This window comes from Tamandua tetradactyla, chromosome 7, assembly GCF_023851605.1.
Source record: "Tamandua tetradactyla isolate mTamTet1 chromosome 7, mTamTet1.pri, whole genome shotgun sequence".
Taxonomy (NCBI): domain Eukaryota; kingdom Metazoa; phylum Chordata; class Mammalia; order Pilosa; family Myrmecophagidae; genus Tamandua; species Tamandua tetradactyla.
Window position 1 is genome coordinate 34,031,473 of NC_135333.1, and position 18,698 is coordinate 34,050,170.

The following is an 18,698-nucleotide window of genomic DNA, read 5'->3' on the forward strand; positions in this document are numbered from 1 at the left end:
AGGTAGCAAGGGGAATGAGGAATTAATGCAAAATCAGTAGTGGTTTTCTGTTTGGAGTGAAGGGAAAGATCTAGTAATGGATGATAGTGAGGGTTATGCAACATTGTTATGTGATTAATCTCTGTGAATGATGTGTTTGGGGGAGCGGCTTGAGTTGAAAAGATTTATGTTGGATGTATTCCCACAATTAAAAAAAAAGAAACGGGGTGCAAGGGTACCTCAGTGGTAGAATTCTCGCCTGCTTTGTGGGAGACTCGGGTTCGATTCCTGGTCCATACACTTCCCCAAAAACAAACAAACAAACAAAAATTCAACAAATGGTGTTGCAGTAATGGGATACTCACATGGAAAAATAATGAAATGTGACCTCGCCATACAGCATACCAAAAAAAAAAAAAAGGAAAGAAAGAAACTAAAGAGATAGTGACAATTAAATGCAATACATGTTCCTGGATGGTATGAGAAAAAGGCCAAAGGGGCATTACTGGGACATAAGAAAAACATGGAATATAGATTGTAAGCTTCATATGAATGTTAAATTTCTTGAATTTGATAACTGCACTTAAGGTGATTACATAAATGAACATCCTTGTTCATAGGAAATATACGTGGTTTGTAGGAAATGTACATAAATCCTTATGTATTTAAGGATTATGAGGTGGGAAATCTGCTCTCAAATGTTCCAAAAATAGAGAGCAGACGAAAGATAGAATGATATGGCAAAGTTGGCAAAATCTGGGGGAGTTGGGAGCATGTTGGAGTTCTCTGTATGGGGTTTGTATTATTTCTGCAACTGTCTTGTAAGCTTGGAAGTATTGCAAAATAAGATTTTAAAATGATAAAAATAAATACACAGAAACAAAAATGAAAAAAGGGTTAGACAGATATTTCACAAAAGATCAGCTATCCATAAAAGGATGTTGCAATAAAAGAAAAGTGTGACAAAAAAAAAACCCATGATATATGAAAAACAAAGGACAAATAGCCGAAATAAGTACTGCCTTTTCAGTAATAACCTAGAATGTTAATGGATTAAACTCCCCAATAAAAAGACACAGAATGGCAGAATGAATTTTTTAAAAAAACAAGCAAACATGATCCAACTATATGTTGTTTACAAGAGACTTGCCTTAGATCCAAAGACACAAGTCAGTTGAAAATGAAAGAATGGAAAAAGATATTCTATGGAAATAGTAACCAAAACCGAGCTGCAGTAGATATATTGAAATTAGAAAAAAAAAAAAAGACTTGAAATGCAAAACTGTTATGAGACAAAGAAGAACACTACCTATTAATAAAAGGGGCAATCCACCTGGAAGAAATAACAATCATTAATATTTATGCAGCTAATCACAGCCCACCAAAATACATGGAGCAGGCACTGGGCAAACTGAAGGGAGATATAGACAGCCCTACAATAATAGTTGGAGACTTCAATAGATAGAACCACTCTCATCAATTGATAGGTCATCTAGACAGAAGACCAATAAGGAAACAGAATTGGAATAAATGATAAGTTAACTAGACCTAACAGCATATGCAAACATTGCAACTCAAAACAATAGTGTGTACATTCTTCTCAAGTGCACATGGATCGTTCTCCAGGATAGATGACATGTTGGGTCACAAAATAAGTCTCAAAAATGTAAAAATATTGAAATTAAAGCATTATGTCTGACTATAATGGAATGAAAGTGGAAATCAACAATAGGCAGGAACTGGAAAATCCACAAATATATGCAAGTTAAATAACATACTCTTAAACAATCAGTGGGTCAAAGAAGAAATTGCCAGGGAATTCAGTAAATATCTGGAGGTGAATGAAAAAGAGATCACAGTGTATCAAAACTTATGGAATGTAGCAAAGGCAGTGCTGAGAGGGAAATGTATCCTAAATGCTTACATTATAAAAGAAGAAAGAGCTGAAATTAAAGACATAACTACACACCTGGAGAAATTAGAAAAAGAGCAATAAGGGGGGAAACCATACGATCATCTTAATTGATGCAGAAAAGGCATTTGAAAAATATGGCACCACTTTTTGATAAAAACACTTAGAAAACAAGGAATAGAAGGAAACTTCCTTAACATGCGAAAGAGCATATCTGAAAAACTCACGGCCAAGATCATACTCAATGGCGAAAAACTGAAAGCTTTGCCTCTAAGATCTGGAACAAGACAAGGATGCCTGCTATTACCACTGTTATTCAGCATTATGCTGGAAGTTCTAGCAAGATAACTTAGGCAAGAAAAAGAAAGAAAGTGTATCCAAATTGGAAAGAAAATTAAAATTTTTACTATTTGCAGGTAACATGAGCCTGTATGTAGAAAGTCCTGAAAAATCTATAACTGTGCTACGGGAGCTAATAAACAAATTCAGCAAAGAGGGCAGGGTTCAAGATGAATACACAAAAATCAGTAGTGTTTCTATTCACTACTAATGAGCAATCTGAGAAGGAAGTCAAGAAAAAAATCCTTTTACAATGAAAACTAAAAGAATCACATATCTAGGAATAAATTTAAGGAAGAATATAAAAGACAACACAGCAAACTACAAAATATTGCTTAAAGAAGTAAAAGACGTAAACAAATGGAAGAAGGGTTCTATGTTCATGGATTAGAAAACTAAATAGTATTAAGATGTCAATTCTACCTGAAATGATTTACAGATTCAGTGCTATCCCAATCAAAATTCCAATAGCCTACTTTGCAGAAATGGGAAACCCAATCATCAAATTTGGAAGGGAAAAATAGTAAAAAAATCTTGAAAAATAAGAAAGAAGTTTTATCCTTATTTCACACTTCCTGACTTTAAAGCATAATATAAAGCTGCAGTGGTCAAAATAGCCTGGCATTCAGCGGTACAACGGTGGCTCAGTGGCAGAATTTTCACCTGCCATGCCAGAGACCTGGGTTCAGCCACAAGGACAGATATATTGACCAACAGAATCAAATTTGAGTTCAGAAATAGGCCTTCATATCTATAGACAATTGGATTTTTTTATATGCTGTGTGGTGGGGATCACATTTCATTCTTTTTCCATGTGAATGTTCCTTTATTGCAGCACCATTTGTTGAATTTTTTTTTGGTGGGGGAGTGCATGAGCTGGAATCGAACCAAGTCTCCCACATGGCAGTTAAGAATTCTGCCACTGAACTACCCTTGCAGCCCCTAGACAATTGAATTTCAAAAGCTGTTTTATTGAGCTATATTCACACACCATACAATCCATCCAGAGTATACAATCAATAGCTCACAGTATAATCACCGAGTTTTGTATTCATCACCACAGCCAATTTTCATTACGTCAGAAAGAAAAAGCCCATACCTGTTATCCCCACCTACTATTGATACTTAACATTGATGTGGTACATTTCTTACAGTTGATGAAAGAATATTAAAACATTACAGTAACAATAGGTCAAAGTTTACATTAGTTGGTTTTTCTCCCATATATCACTCTATTATCAACTCCTTGTAATTTTGACGTGCATTTGTTCTAGTTCATTAAAGAACATTCTTATATTTATACTATTAACCATAATCATCAACCACAACAGGGTTCACTGTGTTATACAGTCCTATGTTTTGTCCTCCACTTTCCTTCTAGTGGCATACATGATCTTCAACTTCCCCTTTCAACCACAATCACATGCATAAGGCAGTACTGTTAAGCACACCCACTATAATGTGCCACCATAACCACCATCCATTTCCAAATCTTTACAACCTACATAGAAATTCTATATAAATTAAGCATCAACTTCCCATTCTCTAACTCCAAAACTATGCCCTAATAACCTGTATTATAGATTATAACTCTGTGAATACACTTATTATAATTCATTCATATCAGCGAGATCATACAATGTTTGTTATTTGTGTCTGGCTTATTTCATTCAGCATGTCCTTAAGGTTCATCTGTGTTGTCACATGCATCAAGATTTTATTCCTTTTAATGGCTGAATATTCCATTCTGTGTATATACCACATGTTTATCCATTTATTTCTTGATTGACACTGGGTTGCTTCCATCTTTTGGCAATTGCAAGTAATAAAGTCAAAGAAACCCCTGCCTACCACAAGATCTTGAAGATGCTTTCCTATATTTTTTTCTAGGAGCTTATATGGTCCTGTCTCTTGTATTTGGCCACAACCCATTTTGAGTTAATTTTTGTATAGTTTGAGAAAGGGGTCTTCTTTCATTCTTTTGCATATGAATATCCAGCTCACCCAGCACCATTTAATGGACCTGGAAGCCTTGACAAACATCAATTGACCAAGGGTGCATGGGTGGTTCAGTGGTAGAATGCTCACCTTACATTTGGAAAAGCAATTCTTCCAATGGTTCAATTCTCAGACCATGAATCTAAAAAAAAAATTCAATTGACCTTATAGCTGAGAGTCTATTTCTGAACTCTCAATTGGTTCCATTGATCAATATGTCTATCTTTATGCCAATATCATGCTGTTTTGTCCACTGTAGCTTTATAATATGCCTTAATGTCAGAAAGTGTGAGTCCTCCAACTTTCTTCTTCTTTTTCAAGAGGCTTTTGGTTATTCAGCACAAAAGATAGGCTAAGCCTACTTAAAATTAGGCCTAAGTGTCACCCCCAGAGAACCTCTTTTGTTGCTCAGATGAGGCCTCTCTCTCTCTCAGCCAGCACAACAAGCAAACTCACTTTCCTCCCCCTCTCTATGTGGGACATGATTTCCAGGGGGTGTAAACCTTCCCGGCAATGTGGGACAGAAATCCTAGAATGAGCTGGGACTCAGCATCAAGGGATTCAGAAACACTTCTCGACCGAAAGGGGGAAGAGAGAAATGATATAAAATAAAGTGTCAGTGGCTGAGAGATTTCAAACAGAGTCAAGAGGTTATCCCAGAGTTTATTCTTATGCATTATATAGATAACAACTTTTTAGTTATGGTATATTGGAGAGGCTGGAGGGAAGTGCCTGAAAATGTAGAACTTTGTTCCAGTAGCCATGTTTCTTAAAGATGATTGTATAATGATATAGCTTTCACAATGTGACTGTGTAATTGTGAAAACCTTGTATCTGATGCTCCTTTTATCTATGATATGGACAGATGAGTAAAACATATGGATTAAAAATAAATAGTATGAGGAACAAATGTTAAAATAAATTTGGTAGATTTAAATGCTAGAGATCAATGAAAGGAACTGGCAAGGGATATAGAAAAAAATAGGGAAAACAAAGGCTGAAATATATTGGGTAGATGGAAATACTAGCAGTCAATGAGAGGGAGGTGTAAGGGGTATGATATGTATGAGTTTTTTTCTTTTTTCTTTTTATTTCTTTTGCTGAATTGATGTATATGTTCTAAGAAATGATCATGATGATAATGAATAAACAACTATGTGATGATATTGTGAGTATATGATGATATTGATTGTATACCAAGAATGAAATGATCATATGGTAAGAATGTTCATGTTTTATGTTATGTTTTAAAAAAATTTTTTTTAATTAAAAATAAAATAAAATAAGGTCAACACAAGTAGTATAAGGGGAAAAAAAGATGTTTTGACTATTCAGGATCCCTTACCATTCCAATTAAATTGGGTAATTGGCTTTTCCACTTCTTCAAGGTAAGCTATTGGAATTTTTATTGGAATTGCATTGAATTTATAAGTCACTTTGGGTATAACTGGCACCTTAATGATATTTAATCTTCAAATCGATGAACACAGAATGTCTTTCCAATTATTTAGGTCTCTTAAAAATTCCTTTTAGCAATGTTTTGTACTTTTCAGTATATAAGTCCTTTAAGTCCTTGGTTAAATTTGCTCCTAGATATTTTATTTTTAGTTGCTAATTTAAATGGATTTTTTTCTAGATTTCCTCCTCAGATTGCTCATTGCTAATCTACAGCAACACCCTAATATTTATAGTCAACTGATCTGATTTGGCTGTCAAGTCCACTCAATTGAAAAAGAATAGTCCCTTCAACAAATGGGGCTGGGAAAGCTGGATATCCATATGCAAAAGAATGAAAGAGGATCTATATCTCACATCTTATGCAAAAGTTAACTCAAATTGGTTCAAAGACCTAAATATATGGCCAAGACCATAAAAATCCTAGAATAAAATGTAAGGATGCATCTTCAGGATCTTGTGTTAGGTAATGGTTTCTTAGACTTTATACCCATAGCACAAGCAATGAAAGAAAAAAAATGAAACTTCCTCAAAATTGAACACTTTCATGCATCAAAGGACTTTATCATGAAAGCGGAAAGTTGATCTACTCAAAGGGTGAAAATATTTGGAATCACCTCTCTGATAAGGGTATAATGTCCAGAATATAGTAAGAAATCCTAAACTAAGCAATAAAAAGGCAAACAACCAGTTTAAAAATGGGCAAAAGGATGAAGTAGGGGTCCTCTTTCATTCTTTTGGATATGTATATCCATTTCTCTCAGCACCATTTGTTGAAGGGACTATTCTGTTCCAGTTGGGTGAATTTGGCAGCCTAAATATCAGTTGTCCATAAATTTAAGAGTCTATTTTTGAACCTCAATTTAATTTCATAGGTCAGTATAGCTATCTTTATACCAGTACCATGTTGTTTTGACCACTAAAGCTTTGTAATATGTCTTAAAGTCAGGCACTGTGATCTTCCAACTTCGTTCTTCATTTTCAAGATTTCTTTTAGCTATTTGGGACCCTTCCCTTCAAAAAAAAAGATGATAATTGGCTTTTCTAATTTTGCAAAGTAGGCTGTTGGAATTTTAATTGACATTGCATTGAATCTGTAGTTTTCTAATCCATGAACATGGAATGTCCTTCCATTTATTTGTATCTTCTTTCATTTCTTTAAGCAATATTTTGCAGTCTTCTGTGTACAATTATTTACATCCTTGGTTAAATTTATTCCTAAATATGTGAGTATTTTAGTTGCTATACTGTGAATGATTTTTTTTTTTGCATGGGCAGGCACTGGGAATCAAACCCAGGTCTCCAGCATGGCAGGCGAGAACTTTGCCTGCTGAGCCACTGTGGCCAACCCTTTGTTGCTATACTGAATGTAATTTTTTCTTGATTTCCTCCTCAAATTGCTCATTACTAGTGTATAGAATCAATATGGATTTTTTACATGTAGATCCTGTATCCCACCACTTTGCTGAATTTATTTATTAGCCATAATAGCTTAGTTGTAGGTTTTTTAAGGCTCTCTATATATAGGATCATATTATCTGCAAATAATTAAACATACAAACAACCTACACTGACTATAGATGAAGTAGAGGTTTTCAGCAGACCAGTTAGAAGATATTGAATCAGTCTTCTAGAACGTCCCAAATTCAATTCTCAGAATGCTCATTATAATTAGTTTATCAGTGAGACCGTACAATATTTGTCCTTTTGTTTCTGGCTTATCTTACTTAATGTAATGATTTCAAGGATCTTTCACCTAGCTACATGCCGCACAACTTCATTCCTTCCTTCAGCCACTCAATATTTCATAGTATGTACACACCACAGTTGAATTCAAGAGCCTAGGTCCAGTATGCCCAAAGTATGGTCTTCTTTGCTTGATGGTTTCTGGATTTTTATCTTGCTTCTTTCAATGGGTCCTCATTTCCTGTTTCTTTGTTTGTTTTATAATCTTTGCTGAACACTGTACATTTTAATATTTTAATGTGTTAACTAATAGTTAGTTCCTGGTCTTACTTTTCTTTAGGTTTGTATCCTGGTAGCAATATGACAGATTTCCCATAAGTGCTAGGAGCTAGCAAAATCAAGCCAATACAGAAAATACCTTTCAATCTTTGAAAATTGGTTCTGCTTGGCTGTGTTCTCCTTCAGATTTTAGCCCTTCTATCAAGAAGTTCAGTCAAAGTTGAATGTGAAGTACAAAGCCCTACTCCATTTTTCTGAGCCAGCATCTTGTCCTGGGATTGCGCTTGCTTGTGGCCTTACATATCTGACATTTACAGAAATTTGAGTGCCACATCTACTCCTTATGAAAAAGGCTTTCTTCCCCTCAGGTGCTCTATTTTATGACTTAAAGCAGATAATCCTTTGCCCCACACTGCTTTGACTTAATTTTCTTTTATACTGCTTAAGCTACCTGAAAGCTGCTTCTACAGGCAGGACAAATTCCAGGAGGGCAAGCCTTAGGTGAGTTTCCTATTTCAGTCTTTCAGGCTACCACCCAATTTTTTGTCACTGACATGCAAGCACCCCAATTTGTGCACAGGAGTAACTCTGCTCCTGCAGGAACAGGGCCAGGTACCCACAATGGGAGAACAAGTTGGCTCCATACTGTACCAGGAGTTGGTGGAGGGGCTAACAAAGGCACTGTGAGATTCTACTGCTTCTAAAGCTGTGTTTTCTTTATTCAGCACTTGCCCAGTTACTGTGATTTTCTTTCTTTCTTCTTTTCTTTCTTTCTTCCCTTCCTTCCTTCCTTCTTTCCTTCCTTCCTTTCCTCCTTCCTTCTTTCCTTCAGGAAGATGACTCTGTCAGTTTTTCTAATTGTTCAAAGGGAATGACACACCAGAGTATCGTATGTTGGTCAACCAGAACTTCTATATTAACTTTATGGAAATGACTATTTTAACTCAACATGATTCCCTAGATATTCATCCAGGTTGTTGAATGTATCAATAGTTCATTCCATTTTATTGTTGAATAGTACTCCTCGGTACTGCTATATCATGTTTGTTTGACTGTTTACCCATTGAAGAACTTATCTGGAGTGTTCCCAGTTTCTATTTAGTATGAATACAGCTGCTATAAACATTTGTGTACAGTTTTGCATGAAAAGAAGCCTTCAATTCTCTGGGATAAATGTCCAGGAGTGAAATTGTTGGGTTGTATGGTAGTTGCATGTTTCCTTTTTTTTTTTTGAAGGCTCAGTGTTTATATAAAATTGTTTATAACAGTTAAGGTTTAAGACAAAAATACAAACAAAAGATATAAGTTGACTGCATAAAAACTTTGAAAACAGGGTTATGTCCTTCCACAGCCAATAAAATATACAAACATAGAAATACTGCACTTGATTCCAGTTAAATTTCATTCATTCAATAATTATTTTCTGCAACTTCTACAGGCAAAGCATTGCACAAAGTCCCTTCTTTCACACCGCTTATGTTCTAGTAGGGGGAAGACAAAGACCAAACCAGACAAAATAAATAGAGAACATAACAGGTAGTCAGAGGCTATGGGGAAATGGGGAGAAAGGAAGCTTCTCTGTACACCCCCAATTTCATAAGCACATCCTGGGACTGGTTGAAGGTCCTAGCTTTGGAAAAGATACAAACTCTAAATCAGATTTTTAAATTACTTTTATAGGTTGCAAATTCTGGTCAGACTCTAAAGTTTATAGTGCTGAGCAGCATTTAAAATATTCTAATTAGAATCTACACTGTGACTACTCTGTGGCCACACCAATGAAATAAAGCCCATATCACACCTGTGTGTGTGTGTATGTTTATATCAATATAACTACTTATGACTCTAATGATATAAGCCTTCCAAATCAAGTCTTAGGTTATATTCAGCCTTTCCAAGAACCATTGATATTGTGATTCTGAAGCAGTTTACTGAGTCCTCAGTGCATGGTATTTTCAAATAAACTATTTTTCAGAAAAAGTACATAAAGGGTAAGCACATACTGCTTAAGCAACATGTAGAACTTAATGAAGAATAGAATGAAGCTGCCTTCATGTCTAGAAAACAAGGAGAGTCAATAAATAAATCTGTATTTTGCTACTATTGCTCTCGTGTACTTGTTTGCTGAAACAGATGGTCTTAGAAATTGAAAACATACATCCCCACAAGTTAGGGATCTAGCAATTTCACTGGTGTCTTTCGGTTGTAATATCTGTCAGGGGCATTGCTTCTTTTGTCCAACTTAAGGAAGTTTTTTACTGTAGGAAATCTAGGGCCTGAAACACTGCATAGGACCATTCCATTGGCACAGTCTGAAAGCCGAAGGTGGCAGTGGGTCATGACATATTCCTAATTACTTTAAGGCAAATTCTGTAGGTGACAGGGTTTTTATAAATCCGAGGCCAGGCCAGAAGATCTTCTCTAAACCAAAGGCCTCTGGTCAGAAATGTGAGAGTAAGAGTGCTCCAGTTCACTCTGGGGATTCTCCAGCAGATAATTCTCTCTCCTAGGAGACCCTTGAGCCTCCTTGATGGTCCATTATTCTCTGCTAGAATTATTAGAAAGCTGGGACTACAGGTCCAGGAGACCACGTGGCATGACTTGCTGTCTTACGTGCGTGCTGGGATGTTTTTAGTGTAACTGCCCTCTCTAGGGCAGCTGATTTCAAACTTTTCTTCCACCAGGACCAACCTGTGACCTCAGCAGAAACTAGAAGCAAGACCAGCCTCAGGTTACACACACTTGCCAGCATGTTCTCTGTGTCTGCACTGGCCCCTTCAACAACTGGAGTTGAGAATTTTTGCCCTAGACACCACCATAATTCTCAAGACTTCCTTTTTAATAAGAAATTTACAAATAATCCCAAGTATCAAGTAATTTAAAAATAAGCTATGGTGCCCTTGGAAAGCATTATATAATTTTTAAAAATAGGTTTTTCTTTCTAGTTATATTTTCCCCCTCACATTGATATTAAATACGTTGCACTTTCTTGAGTACATACAGGATGAACAAAAGGGATACCTGAACAAAGCTAGGCAGTACAGAGAAGAAGTTAGTCTGGTATTAAAAATGACACATGTAAGCCATAAAAACAAAAAAACATCCCATAGTATGTGAATAATTAAGAACTGATATATACATATTTTTCCTGCTGAAGTATTCTACTTTTTACTCTATTTTATCATGAGCATGTTCTGGTCCCATGTCTTCTTGCAAACATTATGACTAACCTCTCTACGCTCCTATATTTTAAAAAATAGTAATAGCTTTCCTAATTAGATAGTTACTCATTTATTTCCCATTAACTTTAGTGACTGCAAATTCTAACCAGAAGCTGCTGTTCTACTCTTACTAATTAGGATATTGTAATGCATAGTAAAAGCATACCTAGCTTTAATACTAAACCATGAAGGAGTAGGTAACTGTGAGGCAGGACCACATGGTTCTTGGGATTAATAGATAAAGGCTTGGAGAGCTTTTAAGGATCATTTTTCAGGCATCTAGGGCTGTTTTCTAGGGTAAACCAATTTTCAGAAAACCAAGTGATGAAGGTATCCAAACTTCCCTAAATAAATTTCCTAAGGGCCTACCTCATGTCAAAGAAAAGAATGAATTTCTCAGTATCTCCCCCAAAATAATGAAATATAATACTGGGAACGGCGACTAAAGAGATGACACACATGGTAGGAACACATGATAGCATTAGCTGACAGGGACTTAAATATCCTCCTTTGCCACAAAACACAGCCAGCACCATGATACTTACACATCAGGGTTAACAGGAGTGCCCCTCAACTTATTTCATCAAAGGTAGGTCTAACTACAGGTCTTTCAAGACTTTATGAATGGCAATGAAGGTAGAAACCTTTCTCTAAATAACCTGTAATTTCATTTTAAAATTGTAGTTTGCTAATATTTTAAGGACCTATGATATGAAGAATTCTCTTTACAGTTACTGAGAGGAGCAAGGAGCTCAGGCTCCCACAGCAAAATTCTCACCGATCTGCCTGATACTTAGAGTTCATTTCTGGTCACGTGATCTCTTTGTAGAAGATCTTCACCTGCGTTACCTTCACTATTTTCATCTTCCTTAGAGTAGTTTCCTGAGTCTTGACTAGTCTTGGAATTGTATTTTTTGTGGTCTTCATCAATTTGAGGAGTCTTTTCTACTGTATCAATAATGCTTGTGTTTTAAATTATAAAACATTTTTGGTTTGTTCCTCAGAAGTGGAAAGGAGTAGATTCTTTAGTGGATTTTCAGACAAAAACTCATTTACACTGCAAGGAGGTGTACATGATGGAAAGAACACATATTTGATACATTTCAAGAGGCTCTTCACAGCATAAATGACAAACGGGAAGGAAAATAATGCAACACAAATTTCAATTATAATCCAGGTTATGGAGGTATTTCCTTGTTTTGTTTTCTCACACACAACATCACTAAAAACACTGCTTTTATCCCATTTTTCAAGTTCAACCAGTGCTCTGGCTTTGACATAATACACAGCCAGTGGCTGAAAGTTAGGAAAAGTAAAATCAGTTTTATCCTCTCAGCAGTTGATGTGTTCTCCAAAAAAAAACAATTTCATAAATTGTTGGGTAATTCTGGTTCACAGACTTGTTTTCTGACTCTTATGGACCACTGGGATAGATATGTAGGGAACTGTTAATGGATTTCACGTTGATGACTGGAGGTAGTATGACAGCTAGTTTATCAGTATCAAACTTTTTCTCTTCAAATCAAAGAGATGTGTTATTCCCATTAGATGCTTGTACATGGAGGAAGTAAATTCCTTTTGGGAAACTATCCCGGGGAAAGTCACAGTGGGTAGTTTTGGCATTTTTACCTTCAGGTATTTGTTTCCATTTATTTGAATGGTTCCCAAAAAAAATTTTTAAATAAGCTTGAAGCCACTGAACTTGAAAGGTCATATTTTCATATGAGGAATCCCATTTAAGAACACAGCTCTGATTTTCAACATCAACTTTCTACATTTTCCAGTGGAGGCAATTTATTTTCAACTGTGGTATTTATGCAGTACACTGGACTATACAAACTGTCTTTTTTCTGCAAGCGTAGTCGTCTTTAACTTTAAAAGAATAAGCAGTCTCTGGTGAGAGTTTATAAATCTTATCTCTGGAATAAACGGGTGCAATCCTTTTTTCTACACCTGAAAATTTTTTCCAGAAAAGCAAGTTGTAAATGAACTTTGACTTATCCATAGCCAGCAAGACATTATCTTCTGTTCCAGGAGAGGAGATGGTAATTATTATTGCCTTATCTTCAGCTTCTAAATGTACTTCTGGAGGACCAACCTGAGCTTTTAGAAATGTTATAAATGGGTCAACCTCATGCCATGGAGAAGTACTGTTTCCCTTTCCTGCTTTTATATGCAATTTAATTTCTTGATAAACTTTTGGCTTGGCAGAAGAAAAGATGCATTTGGTACTAGTAATATATTGACACCCAGGCAATTTTATCCAATTATTCATCCCAGATATTTGATAATCTGCTGAAAAAGTCACATTCCTGATAGACTCATTGCTTCCGTTTCACTTCAGGATAAAGCTGTCATCTATGATAGAGACCTCTACATTCTGGGGAGATTTTAGATTTTTTCCTCCTGCAGCCACGAGCAACGCCCACGGCACCTTAACTACCACCATGAGGGCCGTGGGGCCCAAAAGGGTAACCATCGTCCGCGGATCAAGGCCAACCCTGAGGGTCACATCCTCAGCCTCCTTGGGCAGTCGCTGGGAGCCCACATGTTTACATTTTAAAGAAACTGCCAAACTGTTTCCAAAGTGGCTGTATCATTTGCCATCCCCACTCACAGTGTATGATTGATCCAGTTTCTTTACATCCTTGCCAACGTTTGTTGTTGCCACTATTTTTTTATTTTTTATTTTAGCCATTCTGATAGGTGTTGTTTCAATTTTCATTCTCTAACAGCTAATGATATTGAACAATTTTTCATGTGCTTATTCACTATCTGTATATCTTCTTCATTAAAGTATCTTTTCATGTCTTTTGCTTGTTTTCTAATTTGTTTTGTTTTTTATCATTGGGTTTTAAGAGTTCTTTAAGTAGTCTCAAAGACTACTAGTCTTTTGTTGGATATACCATTTGGAAATCTTTCTCCCACTCTGTAGCTTGTCTTTTCATCCTCTTCATAAGGTCTTTCAAAGATCAAAAAAGTTTTTAATTTTGATGAAGTCCAATTTATCAGTTGTTCCTTTGATGGATAGTGCTTTTCATGTCAAGCCAAAGAACTCATTGCGTTGTCTTAGACCCCAAAGATATTCTCTGATGTTTAATTCTGAAAATTTCATAATTTTACATGTAAATGCATGATCCTTTTTTTTTTTTTTGGTATGTTGTATGGCAGGGTCACATTTAATTATTTTTCCAAGTGAGTATCCCATTATTGCAGCACCATTTGTTGAATTTTTGTTTGTTTGTTTGTTGTTTGTTTTGCTTATTTGTTTGTTTTGGGGGGATGTGCATGGATTGGGAATTGAACATGGGTCTCCCACATGGCGGGCGAGAATTTTACCACTGAACTACCCTTGTACACCCACATGATCTATTTTGAGTTTAATTTTGTATAAGGTATGAGACTTGGGTCATTGTTCTTTTTTTGCCTATGGATGTCCAATTACTCTAGCATCATTTGTTTAAAAGGCTATCTTTCCTCTATTTCATTGCTTTTGGACCCTTGTCAAAAATCTTTTGGGCTCTCCCTGGCACCATGGGATTAACAACACCTTCCTGACCAAAAGGGTGTAAAGAAATGTAACAAAATAAGGTATCTGTGCCAGTTTAAGCCTATTGTTTACCAAGAAAAGTCATGTTTTAATTCTGATCTAATCTTGTGGGGCAACCATTTCTTTTGTTCCTGATTCAATATTGTAGAGTAGATACTTTTGATCAGATTATCTCCACGGAGGCGTGGTATGCCAATTGTGGTTGTGACCTTTTTGTTAGATGGAGATGTGACTACACCCATTCAATGTGGGCCTTGATTAGTTTACTGGGGTCTTTTAAAAGAGGAAACATTTTGGAGGGAACTTAGAACTGACACAGATGCCTATGGTTGGAGAACAGAGCCAACAGTGTCAACATGAGTTCTAGACATGTGGAAATGCAGAACCCAGCAGACATCACCATGTGTCTTCCCATGAGATGCTGAGCGAGCCAGAACCCACAGTTGTGTTCCAGTGGAGCTAGGTGATGGCCCACAAATGCCTAGAGAGGAAACCACAAGAAACAGAGGCTGAAAGTAACAAAGCCCAGAAACAAGGGACCAGCAGATACCAGCCCCGTGCCTTCCCAGAGGTGTTCAGAAGATGTTCCAGAAGGCATCAGCCTTGTTGATGCCTTAGTTTGGACATTTTTCTCAGCTCTACACTAGAACTGTAAACTCATAACTTATTAAATTCCCTTTTTAAAAGCCATTCCATTTCTAGTATATTGCTTTCCAGCAGCATTAGAAAATTAATACAGTATCAATGGCTAAGAGAAGTCAAATAGAGTCAAGGGCTATTCCAGAAACTACTCTTACACTAGCATCAGCTAGATATTGCTATTTACCAGGATTTGCCAAACTACAACCAAAACCATTCCTCTCAACCCTAAAGAACACCTAGGGCTTTATCTGAGAGTCTACAAAAGTTTCACACACTAAAATAACTTTCTAGAAACCTGCAACCTCCAGATGGGTTCCTAGGCCAGATAAGTACTGAAATCCAGAGAAGCCAGCCTCTCCAAGAATATCAACTAGTTCCAGACCCCTATTCTGTATTATCGACAGCCCTTTCAAACATGAAAAGGTTAGAATGAGCATAGCCCAAGTACCCCTGAAGATTGGGAGAAGCACCAAAGAAGAAGGAGGTATTTTAATAGAGAAGATAGGATTTAAAAATGAGTATGACTGCTGAATCATTATATTGATATTTCTTTCAGTCTCCAGTGTGTTGGAGCAGTTAGAAGGAGAAGTGTAAAGTTGTGGAACTGTAACCTATGCCAGACTCTGTACTATAACTACTTGTTACAATGTACTTTGAAATTTACTGCTTGCTTTTTTTAATATATGTTATATTGCACAATAAAAAAATGTTTTAAAAAATCAGTTGAGCATATTTGTGTGGGTCTATTTCTGGACCCTCTGTTCTGTTCCACTGATCTTTGTGTCTATTTCTCCACCAAAACCACACAGTCTTGATTATGTAACTGTATAATGTCTTTAAACCAGAAGAGTAATTCTTCCCACATTGTTCCTTTTCAAAATTGTTTTAACTATTCTATTTCCTTTGCATTCCTGTATACATTCTAGTATGATCTTGTCTATATTTACCAAAAGTTTTGCTGGGTTTTTTATAGGAATTGCATTATATCTGTATCAATTTGATGAGAACTGACATCTTTATTTTGAATCTTCCAATCCATGTGTATAGTATGTCTTTCTATTCATTTAATAGTTTCCAACGGCATTGTGAAGTTTCCAATGTACAAGTTCAGTATATGTTTTATAGATTTATACCTAAATATTTGACTTTTTGAATGATTTTTAAATGGTATTGTGTTTTAAATTTTGGTGTCTGTGTATTCATTGCAAGTATCTAAAAACACAATGATTTTTGCGTATTTACCTTGTATCTTGTTGATACTTTGCTGAACTCGCTCATTAGTTCTAGGAATACTTTTTGTAGATACATCAAGATTTTATACATATTCATGCCATAAAAATGGGACAGTTTTATTTATTTCCAGTCTGTATACCTTTTGTTCCTAGAAATTCCAGTAGTATATTGAATGAAAGTCATAAGAGAAGACATTCTTGCCTTATTCCTAATCTTGGAGGGAAAGTATGCAGTGTTTCACTATTAGATATAATGATACCTGTAGATTTTTTTGTAGATGTTCTTTATCAAGTTAAGGAAGTTCCCCTCTATTCTTATTTTTCTGAGAATTTTTATCATGAATGGGTGTTGAGTTTTGTCAGATGTTTTTTATGCATCTATTGATAGTATTATGTGATTTTCCTTCTTGAGTCTTTTAATCCCTTATCCCTGGAATAAACTCTACTTGGTCATGATGTAAAATTACTTTTATATATTGCTGAATTCTATTTGCTAGTATTTTTTTAAAGATATTCATTCACATATAAATTCATGAGGGATATTGGTTTGTAGATTTTTTTAAGGTCTTAGTTTGATATTTTTATCAAAGTAACTAACTTAATGAAATAAATTGGAAAGTGTGTTTTTATTTTCTGTGATAGAATGTGTAGAATGGATGTTAATTTTTCTTTCCACTTGGTAGAATTCTCCAGTGAAATCATATAAGCTTGGAGATTTCTTTGGGTGGGATTAAATTATAAATTCAATTCCCTAATCTAGTTCATATTAAGTGAGTTGTGGTACTTTGTGTTTTTCAAGGAAGTGGTCCATTTTGTCTAAGTTGTCAAAGTTACGTATTAGAGTTGTTTGTAGTGTTGCTTTATGAGCCTTTTGATGTCATCAAGGTCTGTAGTGATATCCCCTGGATCATTTCTGGTATTAGTAGTTTGCATCTTCTATCTTTGCTAGTCTTGCTACATGTTTATCAATTTTGTTGACCTTTCAAAAAACCATCTCCTTGTTTCATTGCTTTTCTATTTTTAATTACATTTAAGCTCTTATTTTTATTATTTCTTTCCTTCTGTTGTTCAGTTTTATTTTGTCCTTCTTTTTTTAATTTCTTAGGGTGGGAACTTAAATTATTGATCTGTGAATTTTTCCTCTTTTTCTACTATGCATTTAATACTAAAAATAACCTGTGCTGGTTTGAAAGGAAGTATGCCCCCTAAGAAAAGCCATGTTTTAATATAAATCTCATTTCTTAAAGGTAGAATAATCCCTATTCAATACTGTATATTTGAAACTGTAATGAGATCATCTCCCTGGTTGATGTGATTTAGTTAAGAATGGTTGTTAAACTGGATTAGGGCATGACATGTCTCCACCCATTTGAGTGGGTCTTGATTAGTTTCTGAAGTCCTATAAAAGAGGAAACATTTTGGAGATTCAGAGAGATTCAGAGAGAGCAGAGAATGCTGCAGCATCACGAAGCAGAGAGTCCACCAGCCAGTGACCTTTGGAGATGAAGGAAAATGCCTCCCGAGGAGCTTCATGAAATAGGAAGCCAGGAGAGAAAGCTAGCAGATGACACCGTATTCACCATGTGCCCTTCCAGCTGAGAGAGAAGCCCTGACTGTGTTCGCCACGTGCCTTCTCACTTGAGAGAGAAACCCTGAACTTCATCGGCCTTCTTGAACCAAGGTATCTTTCCCTAGATGCCTTTGATTGGACATTTCTTTAGACATGTTTTAATTGGGACATTTTCTTGGCCTTAGAACTGTAAACTTGCAACTCATTTAATTCTCCCTTTTAAAAGCCATTCCGTTTCTGGTATATTGCATTCCAGCAGCTAGCAAACTAGAACATAACCCTTTTGGCCCTGCCCTCCCACTAAGTGGGACATGACTCCCAGCAACAGAACTCATCCCTGGCAATGTGGGACAGAACCCCTGGGATGAGCCAGGATCCAGCATCATGGGATTGAAGAAACCTTCTTCACCAAGAGGGAGAAGAGAGAAATGAGACAAAATAAAGTTTCAGTGACTGAGAGATTTCAAATGGAGTCGAGAGTTACCCTGGACATTATTCTTATGCATTATATAGAAACCCCTTTTTAGTTTATGGTGTATTGGAGTGGCTGGAGAAAAGTACCTGAAACTGTTGAGCTGTGTTCCAATAGCGTTGATTCCTGAAAAAGACTATAAAACTATATAGCGTTTACAGTGTGACTACGTGATTGTGACAGTCGTGTCTCTGATGCTCTTTTTATCCAGAGTATGGACAGATGAGCAAACATGCATGGATAAAAAATAAATAAATGATAGGGTATATATTGGGTAAATGGAAATTTTAGTGGTCAGTGAGAGGGAGGGGAAGGGGTATGGGATGTACAAGTTTTTCCTTTTTTCTTTTTATTTATTTTTCT

The 18,698-nt window shown here is 36.0% G+C and overlaps 1 pseudogene; it reads right to left on the minus strand.

Moving 5' to 3' along the window:
- Nucleotides 1–11,662: 11,662 nt before the first annotated feature.
- On the minus strand, nucleotides 11,663–13,348 carry LOC143690412 (interferon alpha/beta receptor 1 pseudogene; annotated as a pseudogene).
- Nucleotides 13,349–18,698: the final 5,350 nt, after the last annotated feature.